Here is a 27,751-nt window from a genome sequence, read left to right as displayed (position 1 = left end):
TCTCGGTGAGGGTATTTCTCCGAGAGATTTTCAAAAGTTGAAAAATCTCTGGAGTTTAGAAAATTAAAAAATATAAATAATAACAAAAAAATAAGAAAATAATAAGTTTTGCATTATTTTTCTACCAAAAATATAAAGAAACAAGTTTTAAAGGTTTTAAAATATAAAAGAAAAAATAGAAAATGCAAACTTAATATATAAAAAAGAGTTTTTCCTAAAAAATATCATGATATTATCACAATAATATCGCGGTATTATGTCTTCTGATGATATTTTGAAAATATTGCTAGATATTCCTTTTAATATTGGCTACCTTAAAATATTAGTATTTCTCACAATATTTTCAAAATATCGTCGATATTGGTGACAGTGTGTGAACCTAAGCCGTGATCTTCAGTAGGATATGTGGGCGGGAAGGGTCAGGCATGGTGCCAGAAGTGTAATTCGAGATGATTGAACCATGTATAGGCTATAAGTTTACTCCATTGGTTGGCAGCTGATTTCTGAAGTTAAAAATTGCTAATCACTTGATTACAAAAGCAATATCTCGTTACAAATTTGTTTTATCAATTTAATGTTTAATCCTTCCTATATCATTGAGTCATAATAATTGGAATATATTAGCTTAGGAAGTTTTTCCGCAATGATGCTTCTAAGGGGAAATTTTATTTATTAATCTAGCATGAATCTATTGGATAACTTTCACTTTCCATTGGCTTTGCCAACCATTGACATGCTAAGAGATACATCTAGCTGATTATATGCTATTGGATATACATCGTGCTGATTATGTGCTATACCTGTAACTGATTATATGGTTTATGATATACATATTGAAGTCCATATATATTCAAATTTCATTGATTATCTATCATTTCTCATTCACTTATTGCACTGCTTTGTAAAATTTAAGCACATTTAGCCCATCTAATGGATCTAGGCAGTTAAAGCCCCCTAATTAAGCACCCCTTACCCTATGGAAGATGAAAAATGTAGATTTTCCATTGTGATGTGGCTAGGCCGACTGTTGTACTATAGGCTGCTTCTAGCTTCTATAGTGACCCAGGTGTCGCTGTAGTTAGTACTGGAATAGAATGAACACTTCAAACAAAAGTGAGCAGTAAAAGCCCTTTGTAGGTTCTCTCTCTCTCTCTCTATATATATATATATTGGCTACTAATGAAGGTAAGGAAGTAATGAGTAGAAATCACTCTTTTCTTCAAAAATTTCCAATTTTTTGTAGATCAAATGTTACAGATGTGATCTGCATGATTTTTTTAGTAGGAAACTTGTTTTGAATCATGTGATTATGACAAGTAATTGGATTTTTAAAGGGGTCCAAAAATCAACTGCCCACAATGTGCCAAAATTTCATAACTCAAAATATCACATTTTTACATTAGAAAAACACGATCCAAGGCTTGACCTTAGTAAACAAACCATGCTTGAACACATCTATGTGGTTAGATCGAGTCGATACAACTTGCACCTGTGCTTTCTAGCTCATTAGTTCCGTACCTTCATTAATAGAAAATATTTTCCACACACGCACGCACACACACACACATATATATATATATATATGTAATGAAAAGAGGCGGAAGCACCAATAGAGCAAAAAGCACTCTTTAAGAGTGACCTCAGGAGCCAAGAACACAAACACTAAAAGTGCACACACAAAACTCTCAAAAGTAGAAAATGACTTAAAGTCATAAGTTGGATTTATTGAAGAAAAGAAGAGAAGGGTGAAAACCCATTGCTTACAAGAGGAGAATACCTCCTCTATTTATAGAGGAGGGAGTGTAAAGGAAGGGACCACAAGGGGCTCCTATGTAGTCGTTGGGAGCCCCAATGGTCATAAATCTGACCGTTGGGGCCCCAACAACTACATGTGTGGGGCCCTTGTGGTCTTACAAAAAAGAGAAAATAAAAAAGAAAAAAGGAAAAAGAAAAAAGAGAAGAAAGAAAAATATAAAAATAAAAAGGTTACATTGTGGTTTTACCAAAATACCCCTATCGGGTATTTCAAGAAAAGGGAAACTATATATATATACATATACATATATGTATATATATACTTATATATATACGAATGTATATATATAAGTATATGTATATATATATACATATTTTAACACGCCCCCTCAAACTTTACGGGGAGAAGACCGAAAGTTTGCTAAGAAGAAACATAAATCGTGGAGTTGGGAGCGCCTTGGTGAAGAAGTCAACTAGTTGATATTCTGAAGTAACATATGGTAATGAGATAGTCCCTCTGAGATATTCGTCTCGAACATAATGGCAATCCATTTCGATATGCTTGGTCCGCTCATGAAAAGTGTGATTGCTGGCAATGTATATCGCACTTTTGTTATCACAACAGAGCTTGGTGGGAGTGGAAATGGGGACGCCCATGTCACCAAGGAGACTCCTGAGCCACACGATTTCCATAGTTGTCATTGCCATGACCCGATATTCAGCTTCAGTGGATGACAGTGAGACCTTCTGCTGCTTCTTGCATCTCCACGAAATGAGAGATTCACCTAAAAAAATACAAAGACCCGTAATTGAGATACGATTATTGGGATTTTCTCCCTAGTCAGCATCAGTAAAAGCAGTTAAGTCAAGAGATGAGGAAGAGGATAAGAAGAGTCCCTTGGAGATGGTATTTTTGATGTATCGCACAATTCTCATTACGGCCGCCATATGAACCGAAGTAGGTGCATGCTGAAACTGGCTTGCTGCATGAACCACATGAGCTATATCTGGACGTGTGATGGGTAGATAGGTGAGGGATCCGATTAATTGACGGTAGGGGGTTGGATCCTCAAGAAGAACACCATCTTCAAGTCTCAGTTTCGCATTGATAATTTCGGGAGTCTCAACTTTCTTTTCATCAGATATTCCTGATTTGGTACAAATTTCTGCAGCTAATTTCATTTGAGATAGGATGTATCCTCGCGCGGAATAAGCCACTTCAATTCCTAAAAAATATCTCAAATATCTAAGATCAGGCATATCAAAAGTTTCTTTTAACATAGACTTTACATCATTTACTCCCTTTTTGTCATTCCCAGTGATGATCATATCATCAACATACAGCAGAAGCATAATATTGGAGTCACCTGTCCTTTTAACAAAAAGAGCAGTGTCAGTATAGCAAGAAGAAGATCCTAAATTGATTAATATATTACTAAACCTGTTATACCAAGCTTTAGGAGCTTGCTTAAGTCCATATAAGGCCTTTTTTAATTTCAAAATTTTTCCATTTAAATTCATACATGGAGGCGGTTCCATATAAACTTCTTCATTTAAATTACCATTCAAAAATGCATTTTTGACATCAAGTTGAAAGATTGACCATTTTTTAACAGAGGCTATAGCAATAAGAGCTCGAACACTAGTCATTCGAGCAACTGGGGCAAAAGTTTCATCATAATCTACCCCATACTCTTGGGCATATCCTTTGGCTACCAACCTAGCCTTATATCTTTCCAATGAACCATCACTTTTAGTTTTTACTTTAAAAACCCATCTACATCCAATGAGTTTCTTGCCATTGGGAGGATCAATGATTTCCCAAGTTTGCGCCCTTTTAAGAGCATTAAGTTCTAGTTCCATAGCTTCATTCCAATGAGCATATTGTTTAGCATCATTGTAATGAGATGGTTCATGAAAGGAGTGAAGAGCAAGTAGGCATGCTCGAAAGTTAGGAGAAAAAGAATCATAAGAAACAAATCTATTGGGTATTTTGGAAATACGATTTGATTTTCTTTGAGAGGTCTCTTCGATTGACTCACTTTGAGAGAATTTTTCAAGGGCACAAGGAGGATTTCTTTCATTCCTTCTAAAGTAGACTTGTATTTGTCTTGAAACATTTTCTCCTAAGTTTTGATCATCATTTGGATGTTCAAAATGATCTTCACTAAGAGGTTCACTAGGATCAATATGATCATCTATGATGTTTTCTTGAGGCAACAAGTCAAATAAAAAGGAATAATCAATATTTTCATTTGGTTGGTGCGAAAAACCATTTTCTTCTTCTAGGAATGTGACATCTTTTAAGATATAAAGTTTGTTCTTGAGCATGTCAAAACATCGATAACCATTTTGTTTTTCGCCATATCCTAAGAAAATACATTCAATAGCCCTAGGAGAAAGTTTATCATTTTTGTGAGCTAGAACAAAGCATTTACATCCAAAAATTCTTAGTCTTTTATAATCGGGAGACATATTGTAAAGTTTTTCAAATGGAGAAAGATTTTTCAAAGAGGATGAAGGGGTTCTATTGATAAGATATGTTGAGGTTAGAACACCTTCGGCCCAAAAGGATTTTGGGATATTTTTTGAAATTAATAACGTTCTTGTTTCTATTATGTGTCTATGCTTTCTTTCCACAAGACCATTTTGTTGCGGAGTGTTGGGACAAGAACGTTGATGACAAATTCCATTTTCTTTTAAATAACTTTGAAAATCATTGGACATATATTCGCCTTTGAATCGGACCTAAGAATAGATAGATTTCCCAAAAAATGATTTTTAACCATTGCATGAAATTCTTTAAAGAAGGAAAAAACTTCAGATTTGCGACTTAGGAAGTAAATCCACGTAAATCGAGTGAAGTCATCAATAAAGACCACATAATATGAAAATCCTCCTTTAGACAAAATAGGGGAAGGTCCCCACACATCGGAATGAACAAGTTCAAATGGTCGAGTGGTAAAGTAACTTCTTTGAGGAAATGGAGTAGCTTTAGATTTCCCAAAAATGCAATCTTTACAAGTCATGTGATTGTCTTGACAAGTATTGTTCAAAAACAAAAAAAGAGACATTTTTACAAAATTTGGATGACCAAGTCTCTCATGCCAAATTCCAATACTTTTGTCTTTTACAAGATTGCAAGATGACTTAGATGGAAGAGTCAAAAAGTCCATAAAATAGAGATCACCCCTTCTATGGCCTTGCCCAATCAGCTTCCTTGATTGGAGATCCTTCACGGTGCAATCTTTAGGTGAGAAAGAGACTTGGCATCCATGATCGGTGATTTGAGAAACGGAAAAAAGATTTAAATTAATTTTTGGAACGATTCTTACTTTAGGAACGAAAAAGTTTTGAGAATTTTTAAAATCAAGTGTTCCAATACTTTCAATTTTCAATGATGTTCCATCGGCCGTTGAAACATAAGAGGATATGGGTTCGGAAAAAACATTTGAAAGAGAGTTTTTATGAGATGTCATATGAAAAGAAGCACCAGAGTCTAGTATCTACATACCTGGAGGTGATGAAGAATAGGCGATGGCGGCTCCGGATGTTGAAGAAGAAGTCTTGAGAAGATGTTGGAGAACTTCAGAGATATGATTAAGAGTTTCTTTGATATCTCCTTCTTTGGCACTTTCTTCTTCCTTCTTTGGAGAATTTTCTCCAACCGCGGCTACTTTTCTCTTAAGTTTGGGACAAACCGGTCTAATGTGTCCCGGTTCATTACAATAATGACATATTATTCCCTTTCTAGGCCCATTACTATTTTTGTTAAAGTGAGGAGGTCTATAGGCTTTAACATTTGATTCGGGCCTAGTAACAGCCAAAACTTCATCACTCTTAACGTTTAAGGCAAGTCGAGTTTCCTCTTGGCATATTTCGGCAAGGGCGTCTTCAATAGGTAGAGCTTTGCTTCTATGGAGAAGAGATGCCCTAACTTGTTCAAATTCCGGGCGAAGACCATGAAGAAATTGAAAAAAATGCTCCTTTTCAATTTGTTCCCTTCTTAACTCAATATTTTCCGGAGCCACCCATTTAGGCTCAAGAAGAGCAAGTTCATCCCAAAGAGAGGTTAGAGAGCTAAAATAATCCCGGACACTCATATCCATTTGTTTGGTAGAACGGATTTTTTCTTGACAAAAAAATTGTCGAGCAAGATCCTTTTGGGTATACATACCCTTAAGGAAAAACCATGCCTCATTGGCCCTTCTAAATTTGGCAATATTAGCACAATTTTTAAGGTCAACATTGTTCATAAACCATGCCAAAATTTTGGCATGGTTACTTTCCCAATCCTCAACTTTGGATTGATGGTCATTGATAGCTTTGATGCGCTCATCGCCATCTAAAGCTTTTTCAACCTCATTTTCGATTTTAGTGAGAACAAGAGAGGGTTCGAGAGTAGTTCCCATAACAAAACCCCAAAGTTTCTTACCTCTTAGATGATTTTCCATAGCGAAGGCCCACATGAGATAGTTGGACCCATTTAGCTTAAAAGAAAGCTCCACTTTAGAATCACGTTCCATCGACACCAAATATCCTCCCTTTCTTAAAATTTGAGAGGCACACGTTCCAAGATAACAAAGAGAAGCCCAATCACCAACCGAGCTCTGATACCATGTAATGAAAAGAGGCGGAAGCACCAATAGAGCAAAAAGCACTCTTTAAGAGTGACCTCAAGAGCCAAGAACACAGACACTAAAAGTGCACACACAAAACTCTCAAAAGTAGAAAATGACTTAAAGTCATAAGTTGGATTTATTGAAGAAAGGAAGAGAAGGGTGAAAACCCATTGCTTACAATAGGAGAATACCTCCTCTATTTATAGAGGAGGGTGTTAAAATATAGCTTGCGTATGGATCTGGATCCAGATCCATACGCATGGTATGTTAATAAAACACATGCTGTATATTTCTCATCAATGGCATCCTTGTAATATCTCTGATATTACAAGGATAGTTGTATATCTGCTATATATATATAATGGTTAGGGCTTGGAGGTCGTGCATTTTTGAGTGCCGCCCCAGCCATTGTGTTTTTTTTCCTCTCTCTCTCTCTGTTTCTTGTAGATGCTGTACCAGATATCAAATCTGATATGGTATCAGAGCCTTAGCCATCCTGTGCGTGAAGAAGCTCTGAAATAGCAGATCGTGAACAACGTGCGTGAAGAAGCCTTGAAATAGCAAATCGTGAACAACACCAACAGCGTGCGTGAAGAAGCTTTGAAATAGCAGATCGTGAACAACACCCACCTCCTTTCAGCGTGAACAACATGTTCATCGAGAACAGCGTGAGCAGCAGATCGTGAACAGCAGCACTGCGTGGCCATCCTGTGCATGAAGAAGTTCTGAATCAGCAGATCGAGAACGACAGCCTTTAAAATCTCATCCTCTGAAATCTCCCCTTCTGAAAGTTGGTACATTTCTTTTCCTTTCAGCGTGAACAGCGTGTTCATCGAGAACATCGTGAACAACAACTCATCGACTGTGTTCATCCCAAGTTCCTTCTTTTCTGTTACTCTATCGTCTGTGTTGGTTCCATTTTTTTTTCCTAAACATCACCGACTGTTGTTCCCTTTTTTATTTCAAACCAGTTTTTGATTCCACAAGTTTCCTTTCCTTTCTTTCATTGCTGTTTTAGTGTTCTTTGTGGAGCACTTTTGGTCGTACAGGTATATGCGTTATTACAGTTTTACTGATTGATTAAGTGATCTCAAATCTATTTATTTCTTTTCATTCATCTTGTTTGCTTATTCATTATTCCACTGATATGGATTACTCTTCGTCTTCGTCATCCGGTCCCTCTGCCAATTTCTTGAGTCAGCTCGTTACAGAAAAACTTACTCATTCTAATTTTTTGACCTGGAAAAGGCAAATCCTTCCTTTTATACAGAGTCAGGATCTCGATGAACATTTCGATGGTTTAGTTCCTATACCACCACGACTTATTTTGCAGGAAACCAAGGATGAGAAGGGTGACACAATTACCATTTCCATTAAGAATCCAGAGTATACAGCTTGGAGGAAGCGGGATCAGTCTTTGGTTGCTTATATTACGTCAACACTCTCTCAAGAAGTGTTGGTTACTCTTTCAGATGATTGCACTGCGGCGGATCTGTGGAGTAAGCTGTCACAGACTTACTCTCAGATATCAGAATCCCGAGTTATGTTCTTAAAAAATGAATTTCAAAGTTTGAAGAAAGGCTCCATGACAGTCATGGAATACATAGGCCGCTTGAAGAGTATTACTGATCAATTGGCTATTGTTGGAAGTGCTATTGCAGATAAAGATAAAGTTCAACAACTTCTCAATGGATTGGGTCCTGATTTTGACATGTTTACCACAACTTTATCATGCCTTTCTCACTTGCCCACTTTTGACGACCTCCAAGCGAAACTTCTCCAGCATGAGATGATTATTAAGCAAAGGGCAGAAGGAAATGAATCAGCTCGTCCTCATTCAGTTTTGGCCATGGACACTTCTGTAGGTTTTGGACAATGGAATGGTGGGCATCAAGGAGGCAGAGGCCGCGAACGTTTTGGGCAGGGAGGACGTGGTATCTTGCCTACACCTAATATTTCAGGGGTTTTTAATACAGGGAATCAGAGGAGAGTGCCCACTCGTTTCTTATGTAACAAAAGAGGACATGTGAAAGCTGATCGTTGGTTCAATCTACAGAATAGAGGAAAAATAAACAAAATTGAAAATAAATCAGCTACTATTGTGGACACAAAAGTGCCATCCACAGATGTGCAACAACTTTTGTTATCAGCATTGTCACAGATGACGATCAAGCAAAATGAACAAGGCGAATGGTATGTTGATTCAGGTGCCGCCACACATGTTACGGGTAATGCGGGTAAGTTATCTCACTTATTGCCTTACTTTGAAAAAGGTAGTATAGTTACGGGAGATGAAACTTATCACTCCATTAGTCATACTGGCAATGCACATATCCCTATGTCAAAGTCCTCACTTCACTTGTCCAATGTCCTTCTTGCTCCTAATATTAAAAAGAACATTGTTTCTGTAGCTAAACTTATTGACGATATGAATTCTTCCGTCGAATTTACTCCCTCTTCTGTTTATGTTAAGGATCTACGAACGAAGGAGACGTTCGCTAAGGGGGAGCGACAAGGAAATATGTACGTCTTCAAGGAGATTCCTTCAGTGTCTTCGTCTTCAGTCCCAGTCCTCCAGTTGAAGTCGTCCAAGCATTCTTCAGTGTCTTCGCCTTCAGAGTCTTTGTTTTTTCCTTCATTGGAAGTTTTTAATTCATCTCATTGTAATAAGCCAGATATTTGGCATAGTCGTTTGGGACATTGTAGTCGAGGTTTCGTTGAAAATCTTGTATCTGATGGTCTCCTTCCAGAGTCTAGTTTATGTTCATTTTCTGATAATAATAATAAATGTTCTTCATGCGAACTTTGCAAAAGTCATGTTCTTCCTTTTCATATTATAAATAAAAGAGCTTCAAAGCCATTTGAGATTATTTGTTCTGATGTTTGGGGACCCGCACCTATTCCCTCTCTTTCTGGCAGTCGTTACTATGTTACCTTTATTGATTCCTATTCCTGTTATGTAACAACCTAAATTTTTAGGCTTTTATTTAAAAATATTATGGTATATATTTCATAACAATGTGATTTGGGCCCGAGATCCAAGTCGCGGATCCGGGACCCATAAAGGGGTCTTTATATATGTATTTATCTCGTAAAACATATATGTACTTACATAAGTGCAAATTTTTTTAATTAGGCAATTTATTCAAGAGATAACTACGTATATAATGTATATATGGGCTTGGGATCCACATTTCGGATCCAATACCCAGATAGGATCCATATGGATATAGGTAAAATACCCTATATATTTGTATACATGATTAAATATATATATAAAAATATATATTATATGAGTATTTTTAGGGGATCCACGATTGGATCCATTTAGATCCAATCCGTGGATCCATATCAAGTGGGAGGCAAGGGTCCGGTCGGGTTTGGATCCTGAGCTGCAGGTTGCAGACCCAGACCCGACCCTCTCGTTAAAAGGAAAAAATATAAAAATTTAATTTAAAAGCAAGAAGCTCTTGGACCCGGGTCGGACCCGACCCGGATCCATAACCCGATAGGGTTTTTAAAACCCTATATCGGGCTGCAGTTGTTTTAAAAGAGGGATTTTCTGTTAAGGGGGCATATGAAGGCCCGATAAAATGAAGGGGTTAGGGTGAACCCTAACCCCTGCATAGGGATATCGCAAAGGGGGAAGAGGGCTGGAGCGCGCCGTTGGGAGGGCAGTGTGCTCCTGCCTCTTCAAATGGGGGTCTCGCCCCTCTTCCTCCCCACCTCTGCTCTCTTCTTTCTTTCTCTTCCTCTCTCTCTCGTCTCCCTCTGTGCAAGCCATCGACGCTGCCCTGGAGTTCGCTGGAGCCTCTCTCGTCGGCACCCTCGCTACGTGTGACTGGATCGATGCCGCCGCCCCTGCCGAGCCCTTCTCTCCCTCTCGATCTTCACCTCCTCTCGTTGTAGCAGCAACCATCTCGTCGGAAAAAAGGTAGGTTTTCCTGTTGGGTATTCTGTGGGTCAAGCATACGATGAGGGTGTAGTGAATCCCAAAATCCGAAAGGGTTTTTTTGGGTATTTGGGTTTTTAAGCCACCAGAAATGCCAAATCCCTGATTTGGGGATTTTGGATTATCGATAGTAGGAGTCATTACGCTGGGTGTGGGTTTAGGTTTCGGCTGCTGTGAAAAATATAGATGCTACAGGAGTTTTCAGATTTCTGTTAAGGGCATATACCCTGATAACCATGTCCTCCCAATTTTATTTCCCTAATTGATTCATGAATGTCCATTTTATTTTGTTAAATCACTGAAACTATCCACTATTAGTTACAATGTTATGTTACTCCTACGAGAGGGAGCACGTCATTCTAATTTCACGGTTGGAGGGCTGTAAATCAAAGTCGATTAACCTCTGTTAATATCAAGGTGTGAAAAAAATATATATATGTATAAGACACCCGATCAGTGTGTTACAACTATGGAACCTATATTAAACTATCTAAAATGAATTCAGGTTCAAATTAATTTTTGTCCGAATTAATGTAAGTTCTGAAAATTTAATGCTTAGAATATCTCAATGTTGTGATTCGTTTATATGCATAAATTTTTAGTTGAGTTAAATGCCTTTAATCAGCCTTGACACCTATTACGTGATAGTAAGGTTTATCTGTCAACGGTTGGAGTTATTTACATTTCAGTTTGTATTCAAGTCTTATAAATATCCTTGTCTGTAATTCTGCAGCACACTTACATACCTAGCTCATGACAATTATTGTTATGCACATTATTGTACACTTACATGCACACATGGGAATATTACTTGTAGAATTTTCTTTCACCACTTTCTTGTCTACACATGAAAAGGACTTCCATAGCATGTATATCTGCATTTGGGCGCTGGAGCGTATTCAGTTTTACCTATAGTGTTATGCTGTTAGACCCAGCCGGGTGTTCGGCTGAGTATGAGCTGGACGATTTAGTAGAGAAAAACATGGAATACATGGTGTACATGTATGTTGATTTAAAATTCTTTCACAGGTTTCCTTAATTTATATGGGTAAAATTTTCTCCTGTGTAGGTGTGTAACTGTTTCTTAATTGTGGAATGTTTTAGCTGCATACTTGCTCAATAATCATGCTTCCTATCAGATATATGACCGTGTAATTGTTCTTATATATATATATATATATATATATATATAGGCGGGTAACTGTCCAGCCTCGACAGCACACACAGGCTGGGCTGGGCCAGTGCAGGTGCTGTCAGGCCCCAGCCAATGGGGTTGGCTGGGCTGGCTTAGTTATCCAGTCTGTTTGCCAGACCCGACCCAGCTGACTGGTGTCGACTGAGCCTGGTTGGTACCTCAGTCGACTGGGTCGGCTGGAGGTGAACCTCTTGATGAAGGGAGACCTTCGTACTCTAAATACAATTGTAAATATATATAAATATAGGTGCTAAGAATCGGTATTTGCATGTTGTTTCTACTTGACCAAATTATGCAGAAGATAGGCATGCACTTAATGAAATTTTGAAGTTGACAATTAGGTGGAGCTTGATAGAAACTTGTGTTGATGGGCATATGACATTTCCAAACCGAGCCAGGGCCTTGATAGTTACACACATTTGAAAGAATATGTGCATTTGACGTTTATTTCAATGAAAAACATGCATTTACAAGTACGTGTGCACATGATGGGAATATGCATTGATATGCTTACGCAATTGTTGTTAAGATCATGGAATCAACGTGTGCTGGGTTGCTTTTCATATATGTTTAATTGCATCACCTAAACTACACAGGTTAATACTCAGATCACAGTGTATGTTGAGAAACTTTGGGTTTTTGGCACAGGGTAATGTCTAAGCATGTACAGGGCATACATAAATTATTCAATGTTAACAAATTTGTGCTGATAACTTTATTTGTTATTATGTACGTAAAGTTGAGTTTTTAAAGTAAAGTTGAGTTTTGAATATTTAATGACACTTGTTAGCATGCCTTGTAACATGTGAGATATTTGATTTCCGCAAAGTTGGCTTGGTACGAGTGCGTACATGACATCGATGATATTGGCGTGTACAATCTTGCATAAATGTCCTCATGTGTTTATGAAATCTTGGACGAATGCATGTGTGTTAGGTGATTTCATGAAAGCACTTGCACATGGATGGTGAACACATGCATATGATTATGGTAGCTCATGCACATTGTTAAATTAGTGTGAATGAATGTGCATTTGGAAACACTTGTCGTGGAGATTTATGCTTTCACTTGACTGTTATGACTATGGTACGCATGAGTGTGAGCATGATTCAATTATTAGTAAGTCTTCTTGAACATGTACACTTGATTGATATGTGAAATGGTACATGTACACTCATACACTTAAAGAAACCATGGATTGGTTAAGACCCATATGTGATGTAGGTAACATACACATATTGAAAATGCATATGAATGAATTATGACATGCATATGTTTGGGTTTATATTTGCATGAATATATATGCTTTTTGGCATTTTGGCTTAGTGTTATGATTTAAACACTACTTGGTTTTATTATGTGATGCATCGATGACCTAATTGGACCATCACCGACCTGGAGAGCTGTGGGTTTGGTTTTCTTTTACATATGTTTTTAAAAGCATCACTTAAACCACATAAGATGGTTTGGCACATTACAACACTGTTCTAATGGTTTATACGGGCTGGAGTCCCGAATGGGTCCCTGCAAGGGAGGATGCGGGGTTTTCACTTTACTTTTGCATATTGTGTTGCAAACTTAAAGAATGAAATTAAATAAAAATATAATGAATAAGAACAGTGTAATATACCTTCTGGGATATCTCATCTGGAGTATGAGAATCTTAGTTATCCAGTCTTGGGGAGACTGTGAGGATACAAAAACTCCGTGTGCGTTGTTGCCCCTGAACCCGATATTGAGGTTCTTCTCCTGACCACGGTTTTAGGGAGAGCCCGCCACTTTACCCGGGAGTGGTGTGTTAGTCACAACTGTGAGTTTATGGTACCAAGGAAGTGACACTTGTGGGCGTGGGGTGTCCCTTGTGTCCCCGACATTAAATGTGGAGGTCTAATGTTCCGATGGATGGTGCTGTTTCCTGATATCGGTCGAGGGCTAAGTGGGAACCCAGTAATAAAATACAAATTGTGTGTTAAGCTACCCTGGAAACCTACTTGACCTCGGGGTTTGTACCCGTTTGGTGTATCCGCGGGCCACGGTAATTAAAAAGAGGAACTTAAAGATGTATGCATTTAATAGGGCATGCATATGAAAAGATGAAACTTATATGAAAGATAACAAAAGAAATCATGCATTTCACATAATCATTCATTTTTCTATTATACATTAGAACATGCATATGTTATTTGTTTCCTTAATTGTTATATGTTTAGTCGATGCATGATGTTTAACTGTCAATGTATGTTTAAGGTCTTGTTGTACTAAAATGATGCATCATGGGATGATTTAATGTTTCTTTATGCATAATGGATGTACCTTGTGGTGTGAATGCGTACCTGAATTATAAATGGTCATAATTGCATTTCTTGGAATCATTGTATGAATTCGTATATGTGGTTATGGGATATTTAAATGATTGCTTTTGATGATACTTGTCAGATTGCTTCTAATAAATTGTTGACTGTTGTAGCGTAGTTCTTTACTTATTCTTGTATGGGTTGAAAATTACATTTGGCACCCACACCATATACTTGACACATGACATATCTACAAGAAAAATTACAGTAATTTCTACTTAGACAGTTGTAGTCTAATTCCTATAAATTTACAAGTGAAGAGTTGGATTTAGGAACGACTGCGGGATGAGGCTTCGATCGGGATTTTTGGATTTACTGTTCCAAGGATAGTGTGAGAACTCTGATCTTAATTTTCATTGATATTGAAATGAAAAGAATGTTTTGATCTTGCTCCATCTGTAATGTTCTGGAATGCTTAGCCCTACGGTATGACTGGTTTCCGCTGTATTGAAAAAAAAAAATTGTCAAAATTTGGGTTAAGATTTCGGGGCGTTACAGTTATGGTATCAGAGCATTGGAACACTAAATCAAAGATCACGGTCGCGCCATACCCTGCAATCGCTCTGTAAGTAAATTTTATTCTGATTTTTGTATTAGTCGTGATTAGCGTATGGGTGAGTTCACGTCTATATAGTTTTATATTGTAGATGATTGCATTATAGATGACTATATGTAGGAATCTATTATAATGCATATCATGATTGATGTGTGTATCATGAATATTCGACTAAAGCTCTTAGTAGACATTTGTGTGTGTTTCCTGTCGAAATCATTGAATGTGATATGATGTCAGAATTATCAAAGCACATGAAATAATGAAATAATCTGAATGTCTTAGATGCATATGTGATTGAATCTTGTGTGCATAACTTGAATTACGCAGAAGTTACGTGTCTTGAGGTTTAGTTAATTCTTGATATATAAGGGATCACATTTTATAAAACTAATGTTTTGGGTACACCTGTTTTGAAGTTATGTTTTGGACTTCTCTAAAAAGATGGAGACATTTTGAGAAATGGAAATAAGTGGAGGTTATTCAGGACAGAGTCTCTTAGAAATTTCGCGGACGAAATTCTTTTAAGGGGGTAGGGATGTAATAACCTAAATTTTTAGGCTTTTATTTAAAAATATTATGGTATATATTTCATAACAATGTGATTTGGGCCTGGGATCCAAGTCGCGGATCCGGGACCCATAAAGGGGTCTTTATATATGTATTTATCTCGTAAAACATATATGTACTTACATAAGTGCAAAAATTTTTAATTAGGCAATTTATTCAAGAGATAACTACGTATATAATGTATATATGGGCTTGGGATCCACATTTCGGATCCAATACCCAAATAGGATCCATATGGATATAGGTAAAATACCCTATATATTTGTATACATGATTAAATATATATATATATATATAAATATATACTATATGAGTATTTTTAGGGGATCCACGATTGGATCCATTTACATCCAATCCGTGGATCCATATCAAGTGGGAGGCAAGGGTCCGGTCGGGTTTGGATCCTGAGCCGCAGGTCGCAGACCCGGACCCGGCCCTCTCGTTAAAAGGAAAAAATATAAAAATTTAATTTAAAAGCAAGAAGCTCTTGGACTCGGGTCGGACCCGACCCGGATCCGTAACCCGATAGGGTTTTTAAAACCCTATATCGGGCTGCAGTTGTTTTAAAAGAGGGATTTTCTGTTAAGGGGGCATATGAAGGCCCGATAAAATGAAGGGGTTAGGGTGAACCCTAACCCCTGCATAGGGATATCGTAAAGGGGGAAGAGGGCTGGAGCGCGCTGCTGGGAGGGCAGTGTGCTCCTGCCTCTTCAAATGGGGGTCTCGCCCCTCTTCCTCCCCACCTCTGCTCTCTTCTTTCTTTCTCTTCCTCTCTCTCTCGTCTCCCTCTGCGCAAGCCATCGACGCTGCCCTGGAGTTCGCTGGAGCCTCTCTCGTCGGCACCCTCGCTACGTGTGACTGGATCGATGCCACCGCCCCTGCCGAGCCCTTCTCTCCCTCTCGATCTTCACCTCCTCTCGTTGTAGCAACAACCATCTCGCCGAAAAAAAGGTAGGTTTTCCTGTTTGTTTTTCTGTTGGGTATTCTGTGGGTCAAGCATACGATGAGGGTGTAGTGAATCCCAAAATCCTAAAGGTTTTTTTTGGGTATTTGGGTATTTAAGCCACCAGAAATGCCAAATCCCTGATTTGGGGATTTTGGATTATCGATAGTAGGAGGCATTACGCTGGGTGTGGGTTTAGGTTTCGGCTGCTGTGAAAAATATAGATGCTACAGGAGTTTTCAGATTTCTGTTAAGGGCATATACCCTGATAACCGTGTCCTCCCAATTTTATTTCCCTAATTGATTCATGAATGTCCATTTTATTTTGTTAAATCACTGAAACTATCCACTATTAGTTACAATGTTATGTTACTCCTACGAGAGGGAGCACGTCATTCTAATTTCACGGTTGGAGGGCTGTAAATCAAAGTCGATTAACCTCTGTTAATATCAAGGTGTGAAAAAAAATATATATATGTATAAGACACCCGATCAGTGTGTTACAACTATGGAACCTATATTAAACTATCTAAAATGAATTCAGGTTCAAATTAATTTTTGTCCGAATTAATGTAAGTTCTGAAAATTTAATGCTTAGAATATCTCAATGTTGTGATTCGTTTATATGCATAAATTTTTAGTTGAGTTAAATGCCTTTAATCAGCCTTGACACCTATTACGTGATAGTAAGGTTTATCTGTCAACGGTTGGAGTTATTTACATTTCAGTCTGTATTCAAGTCTTATAAATATCCTTGTCTGTAATTCTGCAGCACACTTACATACCTAGCTCATGACAATTATTGTTATGCACATTATTGTACACTTACATGCACACATGGGAATATTACTTGTAGAATTTTCTTTCACCACTTTCTTGTCCACACATGAAAAGGACTTCCATAGCATGTACATCTGCATTTGGGCGCTGGAGCGTATTCAATGCTACCTACAGTGTTATGCTGTTAGACCCAGCCGGGTGTTCGGCTGAGTATGAGCTGGACGGTTTAGTAGAGAAAAACATGGAGATCAGTAACCACACCAAGATACATGGTGTACATGTATGTTGATTTAAAATTCTTTCACAGGTTTCCTTAATTTATATGGGTAAAATTTTCTCCTGTGTAGGTGTGTAACTGTTTCTTAATTGTGGAATGTTTTAGCTGCATACTTGCTCAATAATCATGCTTCCTATCAGATATATGACCGTGTAATTGTTCTTATATATATATATATATGTATATATATATAGGCGGGTAACTGTCCAGCCTCGACAGCACACACAGGCTGGGCTGGGCCAGTGCAGGTGCTGTCAGGCCCCAGCCAATGGGGTTGGCTGGGCTGGCTTAGTTATCCAGTCTGTTTGCCAGACCCGACCCAGCTGACTGGTGTCGACTGAGCCTGGTTGGTACCTCAGTCGACTGGGTCGGCTGGAGGTGAACCTCTTGATGAAGGGAGACCTTCGTACTCTAAATACAATTGTAAATATATATAAATATAGGTGCTAAGAATCGGTATTTGCATGTTGTTTCTACTTGACCAAATTATGCAGAAGATAGGCATGCACTTAATGAAATTTTGAAGTTGACAATTAGGTGGAGCTTGATAGAAACTTGTGTTGATGGGCATATGACATTTCCAAACCGAGCCAGGGCCTTGATAGTTACATGTAAAATTGTCTACGAAGAGACAATACGCATACAAGCACAAATACTTTAAAAAAGAAGTGCACGAAGGCACTTTCACAACACTTGAACACAATACGCGAAAAGCGTAAAAATAATAAACATGCAATAATGCATGTGTTTCATAAAGAAAGAGGAAATGCTTGAGACTCTCAAGCTTAAAGATTTACAAGGGGGAACACCCCTATTTATACAAGAAATGAGAGGTGCAAGGGGGCTCCCCAAAGGAGTTGTTGGGGAGCTCCCAACGGTCACAATTGTGACCGTTGGGGGCTCCCCAACGACTTTATTGGGGAGACCCCCAAGGCACCCTTTTGAAATTTCAAAAAGGAAAAAATAAAAAAATAAAAGAAATTAAAAATAAAGAAAAAAGTTACAACATATTCCAATTGGAATATGCGCAAAAATGTAAAAGGACTAAAATACCCTTTTCGGGTAAAAAGGGGAAAATGTATAAATATATATACTTATATATAGAGATACGTATACATATAACATATGTATACGTATCTCTATGTATATAAGTATATATATTTATACTTACAATAATGTTTTTGAGTATACATTTTAACACCCCCCCTCAAACTTACGGTGTGATAACCGCAAGTTTGTCAAGAAGGAAATGAAATCTAGGCGAACAAAGTGCTTTTGTGAAGAAGTCCGCAAGTTGATACTCAGACGTTACGTATGGTAGATCAATGACCTTCTTCAAGTATTCTTCCTTGACATAATGGCAGTCCATCTCTATATGCTTTGTTCGCTCGTGAAATGTGTGGTTCTTGGCATTGTAGATTGCACTTTTATTGTCACAGCAAAGCTTTGTTGGTTCTTTGACAACAACTCCCATATCTTCCAAAAGGCGTCTAATCCATACTATTTCCATGGTGGTAGATGCCATGGCTCTGTATTCGGCTTCAGTGGATGATAAGGAGACCTTCTGTTGCTTTTTACATCGCCACGAGATCAAAGATTCTCCTAAGAAAATACAAAAGCCAGTGGTGGAGTGACGGTTACTAGGGTCACCTCCCCAATCTGAGTCAGTATAAGCAAGCAATTTTAATTCAGAAGAAGAGAATAAGAATACTCCCTTATTCACCGTTCCCTTCAAGTATCTGATAATGCGAAGCACAGCACTCATATGAACGGTTGTAGGAGCATGCTGAAACTGACTGGCGATGTGTATAGCATGTGACAAATCAGGTCGAGTAATGCTAAGATACATTAAAGAACCTATCAACTGCCTGTAGGGAGTAGGATCGGTTAGAGGAACACCATCGTCAATCTTCATTTTGGCTCCCACAACTTCAGGAGTTTCGCATACATTGTCATCAGAGATTCCTGATCTGTCAATAATCTCACAAGCAAGTTTAGACTGAGATAGAAAATAACCACGTTGCGAATAGGCAACCTCAATTCCAAGAAAATATGTCAGAAAACCTAAGTCTGACATCTCAAATTTTGAAGTCAAGACGGACTTAATACCCTTGACTCCTTGAACATCATCACCTGTAATCAACATGTCATCAACATATAGTAACAATATTACAATCCCTGCTTTAGATTTCCTAGTAAACAAAGCAGTATCAATATAACATGAGGAGAAACCATTTTCTAGCATTACACTGGTAAATCTGTCATACCAGGCTTTGGGGGCCTGTTTCAAACCATAAAGAGCCTTTCGAAGACGAAGGACTTTATCTTTAGGAATCGTCATGCCTGGTGGGGCTTCCATATACACCTCTTCGTTAAGGTCACCATTTAAAAAGGCATTTTTCACATCCATTTGAAAAATATTCCAATTTTTAATAGATGCAATGGTAATGAGACATCTAACTGTAACCATTCGGGCTACAGGAGCAAAGGTTTCTTCATAATCAATTCCATACTCTTGCCTATACCCTTTTGCAACTAAGCGAGCTTTATACCTTTCCAGGGATCCATCGCTTTTAGTTTTAACTTTAAAAACCCATCGACAACCTATAGTTTTCTTTCCTATGGGTAGAGTTTGGAAATCCCAAGTTTCAGCCCTCTTGAGAGCACTAAGTTCTTTTTGCATGGCTTCTTGCCATTCTATACATTTTTTAGCTTCTTCAAAATTCCTTGGCTCAAAATAAGAGTGAATGGCACTAAGACAAGCCCTATACCAGGGTGAAAATGAATCAAAAGAGACAAAACGAGTTGGCGGTCTCCTATTCCTCTCAGATCTCCGGTGATCGAGAGTAGGTACAAGCTCACTATATTGGTCAATGGCACTTCTAAAGGTGTCTTGGTTTCTACGGGAGTAGGTTATCGGATCACTTGAAATCCTGTTTTCTTGATCATTGGGAGGGTTATGTTCTTCGACATCACCATCATTTTCCTCATCGTGATTTGATGGTACATCATCATCACTAGATATATCATCATTACTAGCCAATAAATCAAAAAGGAATGAGTAATCAAAATTTTCTTGTTGAGAAACATTTTTTTTCAAATCCACTCTCATTTTCTAAGAACGTTACATTTCTAGAAACATATAATTTATCATTTCGAAGATCATAACAACGAAATCCTTTTTGAGTTTCAGAATACCCAAGAAAGGCACAGGAGATAGCTTTGGGAGATAGCTTGTCATTTTTATCCGTAAGAATAAAACATTTACACCAAAAAACATGTAACCTATTATAATCAGGTTCAAGTTTATATAAGATCTCAAAAGGGGATATTTTTCCTAATATCCTAGATGGTAAGCGGTTTATCAGATAAACAGAAGCGAGGGCTGCTTCAGCCCAAAAGTTCTTAGGAATATTTTGAGAAATAAGCAGGGTCCTAGTGGTCTCAATGATATGCCTATGTTTTCTTTCGGCCAATCCATTCTGTTGAGGGGTTTTAGGACAAGACCTTTGATGAATAATTCCGTGATCCTCAAGATATGTTTTAAATTGGTTGGAGATATATTCTCCTCCAGAGTCACTTCTAAAAATCTTTATATTACTATTAAATTGATTCTTGATCATTGAATGAAAGGTTTTAAAACATGTAAAAACTTCATGTTTGTACTTTAGGAAATAAATCCATGAATATCGGGAGAAATCATCCACAAAAATAACATAGTAAGAAAAGCCTCCTTTTGAAACAACAGGTGCGGGTCCCCAAACATCGGAATGAACAATTTCGAAGGTTTTAGATGAGAACATAGTTCTTTGCTTAAACGGTAAACTTTGCATTTTTCCGAGAATACAATCATTACATGAAAATGAACTTTTACATAAATCCTTCACAAAATGTAAATAAGATAACTTGGTGGCATTAGGATGACCAAGTCTTTTGTGCCATATGTTTATATCTTTGTTCCGGGCAACATTACAAAATGATTTGGGAAACTTGGAGAGATTCCATATAGTATAAGTCTCCTTTTCTAAAGCCTTCCCCAATCAATTTCCCGGACCGACGATCCTGTATTAAACATTTGTCACATGAAAATTTAATATCGCATCCATGGTCCGAGAGTTGAGAAACAGAGAGAAGGTTTAAGTTAAGTTTAGGTATAAATCTAATTTTTGGAATGGAAAAACTTTGAGTTTCAAAATTACCTATTCCTTTAATTTCAAGAGAGGTTCAATCCGCAGTGGAAACAAAGGATGGAGAAACATTTTTTGAAAAATCGAAAAGTGAAAACATGTTTGGGGACATATGAAAAGATGCACCTGAGTCCAAAAGCCAAGAGACTTTACCTGGAATGGAAGAGGTAGACACGGCGGCACCGGATGTAGCTCCCTTGAGAAGAGGTTGAAGGGCTTCCACTATTTGATTCAACGAGAGTGACCCACTTGATGATGCCTCTTCCTTTTGTGGTACACCGGTGGTGGCCATAGCGAGAAGCCTCTTCCATTTGGGACATACGGGCTTGATATGCCCCAGTTCCTTACAAAAGTGACAAATAGTCTTGCTATAGTCTCTCTTTCCTCTTTGTCCACCATCTCCTCCTTGATTTTGGAATTTGAAATGAGGACGATAGGTCTTTACATTATTTTCGGGTCTTGATACGGCATTGACCTCATTGTTTTCTTCAAGATTACAAGGAACCACAAGAACATTTGATCCTTGTTTACATAAGCTCATACGAGTTTCCTCACCACTTAATTTGGTGAGAACATCTTCAAGAGATGGAGGAGAAAATGAGGATAGAAGAGATGACCTTATTTGCTCAAATTCCGGTCTTAACCCATTCAAAAAATTGAAGAACCGATCTTCTTCAAGTTGCTTATGGCGGAGTTCAATTGCCTCTCCACTCCATTTTGGTTCAAGCATGGAAAGCTCATCCCAAATGGAGGAGAGGTCGGCATAATATTCCCTAATGGACATTTCACCTTGAGTAAGGGAGAGGGCCTTCTTTTGAAGGTAATACTTATGAGATAGATCTCTTGATGTATACATTTTCTCGAGATAATGCCAAGCTTTGGATGCTTTCTTGAACTTGATAATGTTGGCATTAATCTTTGTTTCGACGGATGCGAAGAACCAAGAAAGAATCTTGAAGTTCTTCATTTCCCATTCGTCGTGCTTCTTGGAGTATTCTTCAAGAGCTTTGACCCTTTCCTCTCCCTCAAGAACCTTGATTTCATTTCCGTCCATCACGGTTGTTTTGGGTTCCGGTTCCGGAATAGTGCCTTGCACATAACCCCATAATCCTTTACCTTTTATGTGAGCCTCCATGTTCCCGGCCCAAATATGGTAGTTGGACCCATTCAACTTGAAGCCAAGGGCGAAGTGAGACTCTTTTTCACCCATTAAGGAGTAAAGAAAAAGAGAAGAAGGCGTACCAACACAATGTTTCAACTTCTAGCTTGCACAAGCTCCTTCTAAAATATTTGAGAAGCAAGATCCACCACTTCAACTTCCAAAAATCCGAAGGCACGGTTTTCGAGGCACTCGAAAAAAGAAGAATCCCACGATCCTTAATCACCAACCGAGCTTTGATACCATGTAAAATTGTTTACGAAGAGACAATACACATACAAGCACAAATACTTTAAAAAAGAAGTGCACGAAGGCACTTTCACAACACTTGAACACAATACGCGAAAAGCGTAAAAATAATAAACATGCAATAATGCATGTGTTTCATAAAGAAAGAGGAAATGCTTGAGACTCTCAAGCTTAAAGATTTACAAGGGGGAACACCCCTATTTATACAAGAAATGGGAGGTGCAAGGGGGCTCCCCAAAGGAGTCGTTGGGGAGCTCCCAACGGTCACAATTGTGACCGTTGGGGGCTCCCCAACGACTCTATTGGGGAGACCCCCAAGGCAGCTTTTTGAAATTTCAAAAAGGAAAAAATAAAAAAAATAAAAGAAATTAAAAATAAAGAAAAAAGTTACAACATATTCCAATTGGAATATGCGCAAAAATGTAAAAGGACTAAAATAACCTTTTCGGGTAAAAAGGGGAAAATGTATAAATATATATACTTATATATAGAGATACGTATACATATAACATATGTATACGTATCTCTATGTATATAAGCATATATATTTATACTTACAATAATGTTTTTGAGTATACATTTTAACATTACACACATTTGAAAGAATATGTGCATTTGACGTTTATTTCAATGAAAAACATGCATTTACAAGTACGTGTGCACATGATGGGAATATGCACTGATATGCTTACGCAATTGTTGTTAAGATCATGGAATCGACGTGTGCTGGGTTGCTTTTCATATATGTTTAATTGCATCACCTAAACTACACAGGTTAATACTCAGATCACAGTGTATGTTGAGAAACTTTGGGTTTTTGGCACAGGGTAATGTCTAAGCATGTACAGGGCATACATAAATTATTCAATGTTAACAAATTTGTGCTGATAACTTTATTTGTTATTATGTACGTAAAGTTGAGTTTTTAAAGTAAAGTTGAGTTTTGAATATTTAATGACACTTGTTAGCATGCCTTGTAACATGTGAGATATTTGATTTCCGCAAAGTTGGCTTGGTACGAGTGCGTACATGACATCGATGATATTGGCGTGTACAATCTTGCATAAATGTCCTCATGTGTTTATGAAATCTTGGACGAATGCATGTGTGTTAGGTGATTTCATGAAAGCACTTGCACATGGATGGTGAACACATGCATATGATTATGGTAGCTCATGCACATTGTTAAATTAGTGTGAATGAATGTGCATTTGGAAACACTTGTCGTGGAGATTTATGCTTTCACTTGACTGTTATGACTATGGTACGCATGAGTGTGAGCATGATTCAATTATTAGTAAGTCTTCTTGAACATGTACACTTGATTGATATGTGAAATGGTACATGTACACTCATACACTTAAAGAAACCATGGATTGGTTAAGACCCATATGTGATGTAGGTAACACACACATATTGAAAATGCATATGAATGAATTATGACATGCATATGTTTGGGTTTATATTTGCATGAATATATATGCTGTTTGGCATTTTGGCTTAGTGTTATGATTGAAACACTACTTGGTTTTATTATGTGATGCATCGATGGCCTAATTGGACCATCACCGACCTGGAGAGCTGTGGGTTTGGTTTTCTTTTACATATGTTTTTAAAAGCATCACTTAAACCACATAAGATGGTTTGGCACATTACAACACTGTTCTAATGGTTTATACGGGCTGGAGTCCCGAATGGGTCCCTGCAAGGGAGGATGCGGGGTTTTCACTTTACTTTTGCATATTGTGTTGCAAACTTAAAGAATGAAATTAAATAAAAATATAATGAATAAGAACAGTGTAATATACCTTCTGGGATATCTCATCTGGAGTATGAGAATCTTAGTTATCCAGTCTTGGGGAGACTGTGAGGATACAAAAACTCCGTGTGCGTTGTTGCTCCTGAACCCGATATTGAGGTTCTTCTCCTGACCACGGTTTTAGGGAGAGCCCGCCACTTTTACCCGGGAGTGGTGTGTTAGTCACAACTGTGAGTTTATGATACCAAGGAAGTGACACTTGTGGGCGTGGGGTGTCCCTTGTGTGCCCGACATTAGATGTGGAGGTCTAATGTTCAGATGGATGGTGCTGTTTCCTGATATCGGTCGAGGGCTAAGTGAGAACCCAGTAATAAAATACAAATTGTGTGTTAAGCTACCCTGAAAACCTACTTGACCTCGGGGTTTGTACCCGTTTGGTGTATCCGCGGGCCACGGTAATTAAAAAGAGGAACTTAAAGATGTATGCATTTAATAGAGCATGCATATGGAAAGATGAAACTTAAATGAAAGATAACAAAAGAAATCATGCATTTCACATAATCATTCATTTTTGTATTATACATTAGAACATGCATATGTTATTTGTTTCCTTAATTGTTATATGTTTAGTCGATGCATGATGTTTAACTGTCAATGTATGTTTAAGGTCTTGTTGTACTAAAATGATGCATCATGGGATGATTTAATGTTTCTTTATGCATAATGGATGTACCTTGTGGTGTGAATGCGTACTTGAATTATAAATGGTCATAATTGCATTTCTTGGAATCATTGTATGAATTCGTATATGTGGTTATGGGATATTTAAATGATTGCTTTTGATGATACTTGTCAGATTGCTTCTAATAAATTGTTGACTGTTGTAGCGTAGTTCTTTACTTATTCTTGTATGGGTTGAAAATTACATTTGGCACCCACACCATATACTTGACACATGACATATCTACAAGAAAAATTACAGTAATTTTTACTTAGACAGTTGTAGTCTAATTCCTATAAATTTACAAGTGAAGAGTTGGATTGAGGAACGACTGCGGGATGAGGCTTCGATCGGGATTTTTGGATTTACTGTTCCAAGGATAGTGTGAGAACTCTGATCTTAATTTTCATTGATATTGAAATGAAAAGAATGTTTTGATCTTGCTTCATCTGTAATGTTCTGGAATGCTTAGCCCTACGGTATGACTGGTTTCCGCTGTATTGAAAAAAAAAATTGTCAAAATTTGGGTTAAGATTTCGGGGCGTTACATGTTATACTTGGATATATTTCTTAAAACACAAGCATGAAGTTTTTCAAATATTTCGGGAATTCCATTCGATGGTCAAAACAAAGTTTGCTTGTGATGTTGTGCATTTACAATGTGATGGTGGAGGAGAGTATTCATCGAACGAGTTTATTGCCTTTGTTCGGGATAAAGGAATAAGTCGACAGGTTTCTTGCCCTCATACTCCTCAACAAAATGGGGTTGTAGAGAGGAAACACAGGCATATTGTCGAGAGCGTGATGAGCATGTTACATGATAGCAATGTGCCCGTTAGTCTCTGGACAAAAGTTTTTCACACATCTGTTCATATCATAAATCGTCTTCCTAAGGCACTTTTGGATCGGAAATCTCCCTATTATACTTTATTCGGGCAACATCCCTCTTACGATAAACTGCATGTTTTTGGTTGTGTATGTTATGTACATGTTGATTCATCTCTGCGAAATAAGTTTTAGGACAAGGCTGTCAAGTGTATATTTGTTGGGTATGCAGATGAATACAAAGGTTATCGATGCTATGACCCTACTACAAAATGTATTAGGACCTCCAGAAATGTTGTTTTTGACGAACAAAATTTTCAGGTTAATGACTCTGCAGCGTTGCCATCTCGAGAATTAGAAGTATATGATCCATGGATGAGCGCATATCTTTTTGCTAATATAGGAGAAACATGTCAGACAAATTGTCCTTCCTTCAGCTTGAGTAGGGAATTGAATGACTCACAGATGCATGTTGAATTCCGTCACGCATTAAGCATCAACGATGGGTGAGTTATGAGACCTTCTCCCTTGATTTCCAGTTGTTTATGTCTCAGCTCACAAAACAGGATGAACCCACTTGTTTTAATCAAGCTCTTCAATCCTGTCATTGGACTGAAGCTATGAATGAAGAAATGAAAGCTCTTCATGAATGCCAGACTTGGGAAATAGTCCCTCGGCCAGAAGGAAAGAATGTAGTTGGCTCAAAATGGGTTTATAAAACAAAGTATAAGCCTGAAGGAAGTATTGACAGATATAAGGCGCGACTTGTTGCTCGAGGATTCACACAACAATATGGTGAAGACTACGATGAAACTTTTAGTCCGGTAGTCAAAATGGGTACTATTCGTGTCATCATATCCCTAGCAGTCGATCAAGGTTGGAACCTTAGCCAGATGGATGTTAAAAATGCATTTTTGCATGGAATTTTAAAGGAAGAAGTGTATATGGAGCAACCTCCTGGTTATGCCGAGAAGGATCCTACTGCCTGGGTGTGCAAACTAAGGAAATCTCTGTATGGGTTGAAACAGACGTCTCGTTCCTGGTTTGAAAGTTTCTCTATGCAAATTCAGAGTTATGGTTTTAGAAGATGCTCTCTGGATCACTCACTCTTTATTTACCAAAAGGCAGACATTGTTATACTTTTTCTTATATATGTTGATGACATTGTGATCACTAGGAGTTCAGATAATCATGTGCAAGACGTGAAGCAGTTTTTAATGAAAACTTTCAAGATGAAAGATTTAGGGGAGTTGAGGTACTTTCTTGGTGTGGAAGTTGACAGACAACAAGACACATTGACACTCATGCAACAAAAGTACACTCTTGATCTTCTGGAAAGAGTCGGGATGACGAATTGCAAACCAGTCAGTACTCCTAGTGTATTACATCAAAGGCTGAGCTCTGAAGATGGTCATCTTTGTGTCAACCCTACAATGTATAGAAGTCTCGTGGGAATGTTACAATACTTGACCTTTACCAGACCTGATATAGTTTATGCTGTCAATCAGATATCCCAGTTTATGCATGCTCCAACGGAGGGTCATATGGAAGCTGTGAAGTGCATTGTACGCTATTTAAAAGGAACTATAGGAGACGAACTTGTTTATCGTAAGAACGATAATCTGCATAGAGGACATGAACTCATCACTTATACAGACGCAGATTGGGCAGGGGATCCAGATGAGAGACGATCTATCTCTGGATATTGTGTATATATTGGACACAATTTAGTGTCCTGGAGCAGCAGAAAACAAAAGGCAGTGACACGATCGAGTACATAGGCTGAATACAGATCGATGGCTGCAGGCACGGCATAAGCCACATGGATTAGACACTTATTGAGTGATCTT

At 37.9% G+C, this 27,751-nt stretch overlaps 1 protein-coding gene across 3 annotated transcripts in view; it reads left to right on the top strand.

Moving 5' to 3' along the window:
• Positions 1 to 27,751, top strand: part of LOC149822592 (lysine-specific demethylase JMJ18-like) — a 71,038-nt gene that overhangs the window by 5,348 nt on the left and 37,939 nt on the right. The gene's annotated exons all lie outside the window — the stretch shown is intronic.

This window comes from Nuphar pumila, chromosome 11 (genome assembly GCF_984573655.1).
Source record: "Nuphar pumila chromosome 11, dmNupPumi1.hap1.1, whole genome shotgun sequence".
NCBI lineage: Eukaryota > Viridiplantae > Streptophyta > Magnoliopsida > Nymphaeales > Nymphaeaceae > Nuphar > Nuphar pumila.
This window is presented reverse-complemented; position numbering and strand designations above follow the sequence as displayed.